Consider the following 10,014-nt stretch of genomic DNA (forward strand, 5'->3'; position numbering starts at 1 on the left):
TACGATTAAAACCCGAACTCCAAAAATCGATACTTTTTCTAATGTTTCTGTACTTCCTATTTGTGGATAAAATGGGGAAGTCCATCTCTGCTGCCATTTTGTACGAATGTATCGTCTGATAACTGGACGCATATCCAAATGTGGCACCTTATTAGTTAAGAAATCACATCTTGCAGCATCCTTTGCTTTACTATCAGCCAGTTCGTTCCCTTCTAGACCAGTGTGCCCAGGAATCCAACAAAACTTTACTGATTTGTGGCAAACAGAAAGATAAAAAAGCCATTCCTGAGCCTTTTGAATTAAGGGATGGGTAGGGTTAAACTTCTTTAGGGCTTCTAAAACACTCCTTGAGTCACTATATATTACTGTGGATTTAAATTTCTTATCAGATGCAAGATTTAAAGCATCAACTATGGCTGTTGCTTCAGCAGTGAATATGGATGAGGAGTCTGATAACTTTTTTATATATGATTCCCCCTCACACACCACTGCACATCCTACTCCATCTTCCGATTTTGATCCGTCAGTATAGATTTTCCTGTCATTTATATGCCTCTCATCATGCTCCAAAAACTTGTTTCTGACTTCTTCTTCCGGACGATCTTTCTTCTTTGTCTCTTTAATGCAGACATCTATTGCTGGAATAAACCATGGAGGGATAGCAGGATGTTTAACTTGTAGGATCTTCTGCATTTTTATGCTTTCATCCTCCAGTTCACCCAGCTGTCTGATTTGAAATGGTATTGAAGATCTAGATCCAAAAAGACTTGAGTCACACTGTTTTAAGATCTCAAAAGAAGGATTCTCCTTTGAGCTTTTCAGCCGCATGGTGTGTCTCAGACCTAGCTCATGCCTCCTTAAGTCCAGTGGTAGCTGATGGGAGTCTACATAAATACTTTCAATGGGTGAAGTTCTAAAAGCTCCAGTGCAGATCCTTAGCCCCATATTATGCACAGCATCCAATTCCTTAAGTTTAGTCTTTGAAGCAGATGAGTATACTTGGCAGCCATAGTCTAACTTAGATAAACATACTGCATTATAAAGCCTTAACAACGATTTCTTATCAGCACCCCAATTAAAATTAGATACTACTTTTAAAATATTTAGTGATCTTTTCACTTTCACTTTTAACTGGTCAATATGATTATTCCAAGTGAGCTTTTCATCAAAGACCATTCCTAAAAATTTTACTTCAGTAGAGTAAGGTAAAATAATTCCATTTAAGGTAAGAGTTTTCTGAGGGTTGTTTATCTTCTAAAAGACCATTCTTAAAAATCTGCAGAACAAGAACAGTACAAGTTTAAAGAATTAACAAAAAGCCTTTTTCAAACAGTTTAGTTCTCCACTGTGCTAAGAGAACACCCTTTAGTTAGTCCCATACTAGGATGTTATAAAACCACTTGCCAGTTATAAACTGGATGAAGGCATGGATTTTGAGGATTGAAATGAATTGCAGCAAGTGTAAGACTGCAATGAACTGACAGGATGCTCATTACAAGATAAATACGTTGGAAATGTAGATGCTAAAGCTCATTGTCACCACCTGTGTGAATAAGTGTTATCAGCCAAATCATCTAAATAAAGAACCTTTTAGTTTTTTCCGTGATGACAAAATTTTCGAAAAAAATCCCATTCAGCTTGGTGGTGCAGGACTGATTGTTCAAATTGACGAATCATGCTTTTGCATAAGCCAAAGACACCATAGAGGACGAGCAGCCAAGGAGCCTATATGGGTCTTTGGTCTTGTGGATACAAGTACAGTGCCCTGTTTAGGTTACATGGAGATGATCCAACTCATCTATTTAAAAAAAGTGGTTAGGTCAGGAACGGTTATTCATAGTGACTGATCAAATATTTGTCTTAATCAACAGTCAAAGTTTGGGTGACACATACATGACACAACTCTTTATTTATCAAGAGCATATCTTCTTGCATATCTTCAATAAAAACATGATTTAGGGCAATTCTGATCAATATTCTTAAACCTTTTTAATGAAATATTTCAAATTTTCTTTTTAATTTTGTAATAACCAACGAATTGCTGTTTTTTATTTCAATAAAATGCTCTATTGCCGGGTTATTTATCTATCCTTAATTTAATAATCATCATTGTTGGGGTTTAAAGCCAACCCCAAATCTTAAAAGCTAACATTCTTAGCCAATCTTTTGGTACTCTGGGGTTTTTATAATACCACTTTAATGGCTATTTGGTTTCAGATGCTGCATCATATCCTTCCAAATCTAAAATAAAGAGCCTTTTATTGTTTGATATCTTTTCTTAGCCAAACCTTGTAGCAATTTGGTGACACTGAACACCAGCCTGAGGAACTCCCTCTTCTTGGTTGATACATGATTCCCAACTCTTACCTTTATGTAACTTTCTGATAAAAACGAATTTATAAATCTGATTTTTCCTTTAATGCCCATCTTATACAACCATAACGCCTGGTGTCATATGAAAAGCTCTGTTTAGCTAAACCTTGTTTATTTGTTTTTCATGGGACCCAAAATAGTTTTTCTAAGTGCCATACAAGTCTGGTGTTAATCATCTTTTCCATCAGCTTACAAACACAACTGGTGAGAGCTATTGGTCTGTAGCTGCTGGGTAAAGCAGGATCCTTGTTTGGTTTCTTCATAGGGAGGATTAATGATAATTTCCAGCTCTTAGGAATAATACCAGTTTCCCAGATTTCATTTATTATATCTAAAAGAAATTTCTTTGACTTTTCTGGGAGATGTTTCAGCATTTCATAGAGTATTTTATCTTCACCAGGGGCTGATGGTTTGGTATTCTGCAAGGCATCTTTGAGTTCCTGCAGTGTAAATTTTGCATTATATGGTTCAAAATTATTTTCACTTAAATCAAGAGAAATCTGGGCATTTCTAATGTCTTGGAATTCTACAGAATAGTTCTCACTACTCGATATTCTCGAGAAATGTTCACTAATTTTCTGTGACACTCTCTGGTTGGGTGATTAGGGCACCATTTATCTTAAGGGTAGGCAGAGGTTCAGGGACAAACATGCCATTTAGTTTTTTAATTTTCTTCCAAATCATTTTGGATGGTGTTTTTGAGCTAATGCCATTAATGTACTGTAGTACATCCATGACTCTCTTTTTGCTTTTTAAAATATTTATTTTGCTTGGCCACAGCACGTTGGTAAATAACTTTGGCTTGGGCAGTTCCACTCCTCTTATACTTTTTGTAGCATTTTCTAGTGATCTTTCTCATACTACTGCAGGTTTTGTTCCACCAAGGAACTGCTGGTCTAGAGGGCTTCCCTTTGTTGTTGGAATAGAGGCAATTGCACTGTTGATGGTGGTGTCATTGAAGTAATTATATGCCTCTGAGATGGATGGAAATGATTTTACATTCTTGTCCATGAGAACAGACTCACTAAATTTCTTCCAGTCTGCTTCATCTACCTTCCATTTGGGAGGTGACTCAGAGGGCTGATTCTTAACTGTTTTTATATGAATTGGGAAGTGGTCACTCCCATTTGGATATTCATTTACTGACCATTCATAATCAATGTGAACACTAGATGAGCAAAAGCTCAGATCGATAGCTGAATAAGTATTGGAGTAGATGTTATGGTAAGTCATGGCTCCATTATTGAGTATAGTGATATTATGATCATCCATAATACCCTCCAACATCCTACCCTTGGCATCTGTCGTGTTCCCACCCCATATGGGGTTGTGAGCATTAAAATCACCAAGGAGGAGGAAAGGAGTAGGAAGCTGATTGATCAGTAAATGAATATCATTATAAGTGAAATCCAAATCAGGAGGAAGATAGATGGAGCAAACTGTAATTTGCTTGTCTAAAATGAAAGTTACTGCTACAGCTTGGAGATGAGTATTAATTGATAGCAAGGAGTGTTGCAACGACTTATGCGCAATAATTGCTGCACCTCCCTTAGCTCTATCTCCGATTGGTGGTGGAGAATTATATATGCTGTAATTTAACCCAGGATTATATTGTGTGCTTCCAAGCTTAGTTTCCTGGAGACACACAATACCTGGGCTATGGTCATGGAGCAGTACCTTCAGCTCTTCATTTCGAGCCCTAAGACCTCTACAGTTCCATTGTAGTATTGACGTGAAAACTATTTTTGGGCTTGGTGGAAGGCCCTTTGAATGGAGCCTTCTCATTTACTCTCTTTTGTTTATGAGTATTATCAAGAGATGATTTGGAAAGGACTGGTCTTGACAGGTTTGGTTTATTATCTGTTGATTTACTGGTGTCATTTTGTTTCCCTTTCTTGTCAATTTGTTTAAATTCAGGCTGGGGTTCTTGCATCGAGCTTAGTACTTCGTATCTATTACTAAGTGATGCATGTTTAATTGGAGGAGAGGATGAGGGGAACGTCTCCTCTTTTGGTGCTTTTGCTCCTCAGTCTCCATTAAATCAGGCAGAGACTCTGCCTGAGACAATTCCAAGGTGGTTGGGTTAAGTGCCATCTTATCCTCCTTGGAGGCTTGTGCTCTAGCCTCAACAGGCCGAGCACCTGACCCAGATGGCTGGGCCACTACCACAGGGGTTGATGCACCTGCTACATTAGAGGGTGCTGCCACTGCACCCCTAGTGGTAGATAGGGGTTGTGGCTTAAGAACTTGAGCATAGCTCCTAGGTTGTTGTCCTAATTGTCTTTTGCAAAACTGATACTTATATGCTCTGCATTGGCTTTATTTAGTGCAGACAGTTCAAATTTGTAAATTTCACAATTTTTGTTATTGGATTTATGTTCCAGTTGACAATTAACACATTTTGCTTTTCTATTACATTCATCATCATGATGGACACCAGAGCAGTTTATACAAATTTTAGCATTTTTGCAGTTTTTTGATGGGTGGCCAAACTTAAAGCAATGATAGCACTGCATTGGTCTTTGCTGGAAAGGACGTACTCGTACCCTTTCATTTTCAAATATGACATGAGAAGGTACTTCAGAGTCTACAAAGGTTAAAATGATCATGTTGGCAATAGCTGCCTTTTTCACTCTCCAAACTGAAGTGGGACTCATTTCTAGAATTTCTTCTTCTGTCATGTCATAAAGGTCTTTATCAAATAGTACTCCTCTCCCATAACTAAAGCTTAAGTGGGGCTTGATCTTCGTAATCATTTCATCATTTTTATGTCCAACAAGGTCAGCATATATGCTTGGGTTGTGGATTTGGCATGAATAAGAACGGTGTTCTTCCCAAAACGAGAAATATCACCGCTCTTTATTCCTCCCACCTTTTTCTGAAGAAACCTGCAAAATTTATAGTAGTTATAATTTTCCTCCTTGGCTGAAGCTACCACCCACATAGGAGGTTTAGGAGTCCTTACTTCTGCATTCTGGTTTCTCTCTGGTTTATCCTGAGCCCATTTAGATGGCACATAAACGTCCATGTCTTTGGGAACTTTGTCTGTTAAGGCTCCTCGTACTGTAGCTTGACCTATTTGTATGGCACTTATCATACTACTAGCCTTTAGAGCCTCATCATGGCTACTAAAGGTAACCCACGCTTCCCATTTAGATTCAATATCAATAAAGTTCATCCTGATTTCTACAACAGTTCCAAATGATTTCAGAGCTGTCGAGATCATTTCATAATCACAACAGACTGGTAAGTCTTCGATATGGAGCATTCTCAAATTTTTCACACAACCTGGCTGTGTTGAGGATTTAATTTTGGATGAAGATTTCTTAGAGAAGTCCGTGTCCTTGCTTGAAGTCGTCATCAGTGAAGCATGGCTAGAGGGTCCAGGGGGGGAAGTCAGGAGGGGGATCAGGATATTTGTTATTACTGCTTTTTGTCAATTTATTTTTGGAGAAGTCATCAACATTTGGAGAAATTTCAATCTCCAAGGTGGGTGCAGAGGTCATCATCTGTGCCAGAACAGCACCATCAGAGGGTCCAGGGTACTGAATCCTTATAAATGCTAGACAAAGATTTGAGAGGGTAAAAAAAATAATAATAAACCTGAAAACCTTAAAAAGATATCATCAGCCTTTCATGGGGTTTATTCTTCCACCAATGGCACAAGTGAGAACTGACTCCCAAATGTCCACGTCCCTACCCTACCCCACAGGGGATGGCACAACATGATTATAGTGGCCCAAGTGTAAGCCAAACCTGCTTGCTAGGATCGAAGGTATTACGAGAATACTATCATCCCCACTCTAATCGTGTTATGGGCAAACCGGATAGAACGCCGAGAGTCCTATCCCCAAAACCGGACGCCATCCCCACCCCAACCTCTGGAATCCGTGGTCCAGCCCTGAAGAATGGTTCCGCCTGATATCTCTCAGGTCCGAGCATTATCGGGCAGCTAATGGTGACGGTCCCACCACAGTTCCCACTATTTAGCTTCAGATATAAACCCAATCCCGGTTATGATATCTTTTCCTGCTTATCAGGTCCAATAAATCTGAGCAAAAGTGGAAAATTCCACAAACATTAATTCAAAGAAAGATATAATGGTATATGGGACTCTTGGACTCAAACCCGGGAACAGATTCCTGGGGGGTTCCAGAGCCCCTCACCAAGTCAAGGTGGAAGTAGGTAATTTTGAAAAGATTATTAGAAAAGGATAAGAAATCCTCTTTGCAATTTACGTACAACTGAAGTACTAAAAACAAAAGATAATCAGGACTCTGAAATTATGGAATCAGAGTAATGAAAACAGAAAATGGGGCAATTAAAAGAAAATAAAAGAGCTAGGGACAACAAAAATAGTTAAAAATGGCAATAGAAAAAAGGAAAATAAGCAACCCCAGTAAAAAAGAAACAAAAGAGCAATGAAAAAGACCAGTAAAAGAAAAGTTCAGTGAAAACTATCAGCCTAGGGAGAGATAGACCGACATCATAAAGATTTCAGGAGACAGGGAGCGCTTCTTAACCTCTTACATTATTCCTTTGGCTGTCTGTTACACGCCATCAGGGAAAAGAAACTCCAAATAAGTAACCCTATCAATCAACCCTCTCTCTCTCTCTCTCTCTCTCTCTCTCTCTCTCTCTCTCTCTCTCTCACACACAGGAGGGTACCTGGATTGACTAAGCTTCAGAGCAGATATCTGGTGATTAATAGTATTGTGGGTGAAAACTAAGGTTACACACACACACACACACACACACACACAGACAGACAGAGAGAGAGAGAGAGAGAGAGAGAGAGAGAGAGAGAGAGAGAGAGAGAGAGAGAGAAGCTTCTACACAGGGGGAAATCTGCTTGACCTTTATCATTGAAGTAGGCTTAATCATCGTGTTTACCTATTCTGTTTGACATTTGATTGCCTGGCGAGTGTACGATTAACTCGTGGATATATCTGAGAGAGAGAGAGAGAGAGAGAGAGAGAGAGAGAGAGAGAGAGAGAGAGAGAGAGAGAGAGAGAAATAGTACCTAATTGCTTTCAGCAAGGCAGTAAACTGTTTGCACGTTCAGATCAAGAACCGTTTTAACAAAGCAGAAAACGATTTTCATATTCAAATAAATAATACGTTCAGCAAGGAAGACAGAACATTTGCAAGAAGGCAGAAAACAGTTTGCATATTTAGTTTAAAAAATGCATCCAGCAAGACAAAACAATTTGCATATTTATGTAAATAACGTATTCAGCAAAGACAGAAAACGGTTTGAATATTCAGATAAAGAATGTATTCAGGAAGACAGAAAACGGTTTGCATATTCAGAAAAAGAACACATTCAACAGAGACAGAAAAACGTTTGCAAATTCACTTCAAAAACGCGTTCAACAAGACAGAAAACAGTTTGCATTTGCATATTCAGTTAAAAAACGCATTCAGCAAGACAGTAAACGGTTAGCATACGTACCAGTATTCAGATAACAAGCAGATTAACTAAGACAGAAAACAGTTAGCATATTCAGGTAAAGAACACATTCAGCGAGGCAGAAAACGGTTAGCATATTCAGGTAACAAGTAGATTCACTAAGACAGGAAACAGTTAGCATATTCAGCTAAAGAACACATTCTGCGAGACAGAAAACGGTTTGCATATTTAGATAAAGAACTCATTCTGCAAGGAGAAAACGGTTTTGCATATTCTGACAAAGAACGCATTCTGCAAGGCAGAAAAGGGTTAACATATTTAGGTAAAGAACGCAATCTGCAAGGCAGAACACGGTTAGCATATTCGGATAAAGAACGCAACCAGCAACGGGCAGAAAATGCTGGTTTCTCCAGATACAGAAAAAAACATCCACAATCTCTTTTCCCTCAACAAACAGCAAAAAACAACCAAATGTATAACAAATTCTAAAACAAAAATGTATGAACACAAGTAGAATAAACACAGAGCTTCATAAATGAACTCAAAAACGGATTGAAAAAAAAAAAAAAAAGACTCAGGCGATCTGACACGTGACTAGGCAGATCACTGCAGTGAATCAGCCTATTTAATGTTAAAAGAATATCGATGCATGGTGACTTTACTTTAGGCTAGTGACTCATATTTCCTCCTATGAACTTTTTCAAAAGCTGTATATTAGTTTAATTTAACGTTTTGTAAATATGTTAACGTGTTTTTGTATATATGCGTGTGCAGATTTCTTGGTTTAATAAGAACCATATATTTATATGCACATTCACGTGCGCGCACCAAAGTTGTAGGCCTATAGCTTATAAAACCTAAATGCTATATTGTCTAAACAATAATGATTATATTAGAGACTAATCACTTGTATAATGTTATATTTATGTATTATCCGTATGTAGAATTAAAGTTTTAATAAGAATCATACATAAATACACACATACACGCACAAACACATAAGTTGTAGACCTATAGCCTTGGAAAAACTAAACACTATTTAGCCTACACAATTACGGTTATATTAGGGACTACTCACTTGCACAATTTTAGTAATTGTGAGGAAAATCATGCGCAAAAATGCACAAGTAATAGACCTTACCATGAAACATAAGTCTGTAGGTCTACGTAGATGTGACAATCTAGTATCATGCACATTTTCTGTCATTGTTAATTCAAGTTTGTCTATAATTATCACCTCTTGAATCAGCAACTAGAAATTATAACCCAAGCTAATAACTACCTTGGTGTAAAGAAAAAAATAATTCAATAAAAAATAGCACACACACACACGTTTCTAAAGGTGGGAACAATTTCTCATCACGAAAAACAGCAGGCGTTGTACTTACAGTATATACGTTGTCTCAGTCACTAACAACACTTGCACTTCCATGTCGACGTGATTTCGGATGTAACAAGGACGCGTTATTTGCTTTGATTAAACTTTCAATACATCTGACTTTCACAGGTGGATATATATTAAGTGTGATTAAAGCCATTCGACCTACAGTGGGGTTACTCTTGTCAAAGCATAGGCCTAGACCTGGCTTTACCTCTTAAATGGCCTATATTTTCTAGAGTTTCAGTTAATTTACTGGTCATGACGCTGAACTGAACTTCCAGCATCAAGAAAAACAATCGAAGAGTTGGTTGATAGAAACTTTACGAGTTATTTACAATAAAATATAAAAACCGACTGGCTCAGAACACTCTTAGCTTAGCTGAGGTCACGTTTCAAATTGTAAACAAAACCTTCGGAGCCGATTTTACTCATCAAAGGCAACAGAGAGCAACGTCCCGCCCTGTTTTCCCAAGGTAAATCAAATTATGGTTCATAAACAGACAAAATACCATAGACAGAAGAGTTTTGTGACCAGTTAAACAGTAACTGATGTAATTATACAGTCTCACAGTTTAAATATTCTTGGTACAATGGTACTGTTTAAAGCAAAACTGGTTCAAAACTCTTGAAAACTCTAGAAACACTACATTTTTTCAGGTCTGGGTGGATTAATGCGTGCAAATGATTCTCATAAATTTATTGATTTTCTGCGAATGGTCCTGTTGCAGCTGTTCAGACTCAGTGTTGATATGCTGATGATTTTATTGCAACAGAGTTGTGCGCATAACTTACCTGAGGACTGGTTACAGCAAGAATAGTTTTACAGTTTTTGTTTTGTTTATAGTTA

The sequence above is a fragment of the Macrobrachium rosenbergii genome, chromosome 40 (assembly GCF_040412425.1).
Source record: "Macrobrachium rosenbergii isolate ZJJX-2024 chromosome 40, ASM4041242v1, whole genome shotgun sequence".
In the NCBI taxonomy this organism is placed as follows: Eukaryota; Metazoa; Arthropoda; class Malacostraca; order Decapoda; family Palaemonidae; genus Macrobrachium; species Macrobrachium rosenbergii.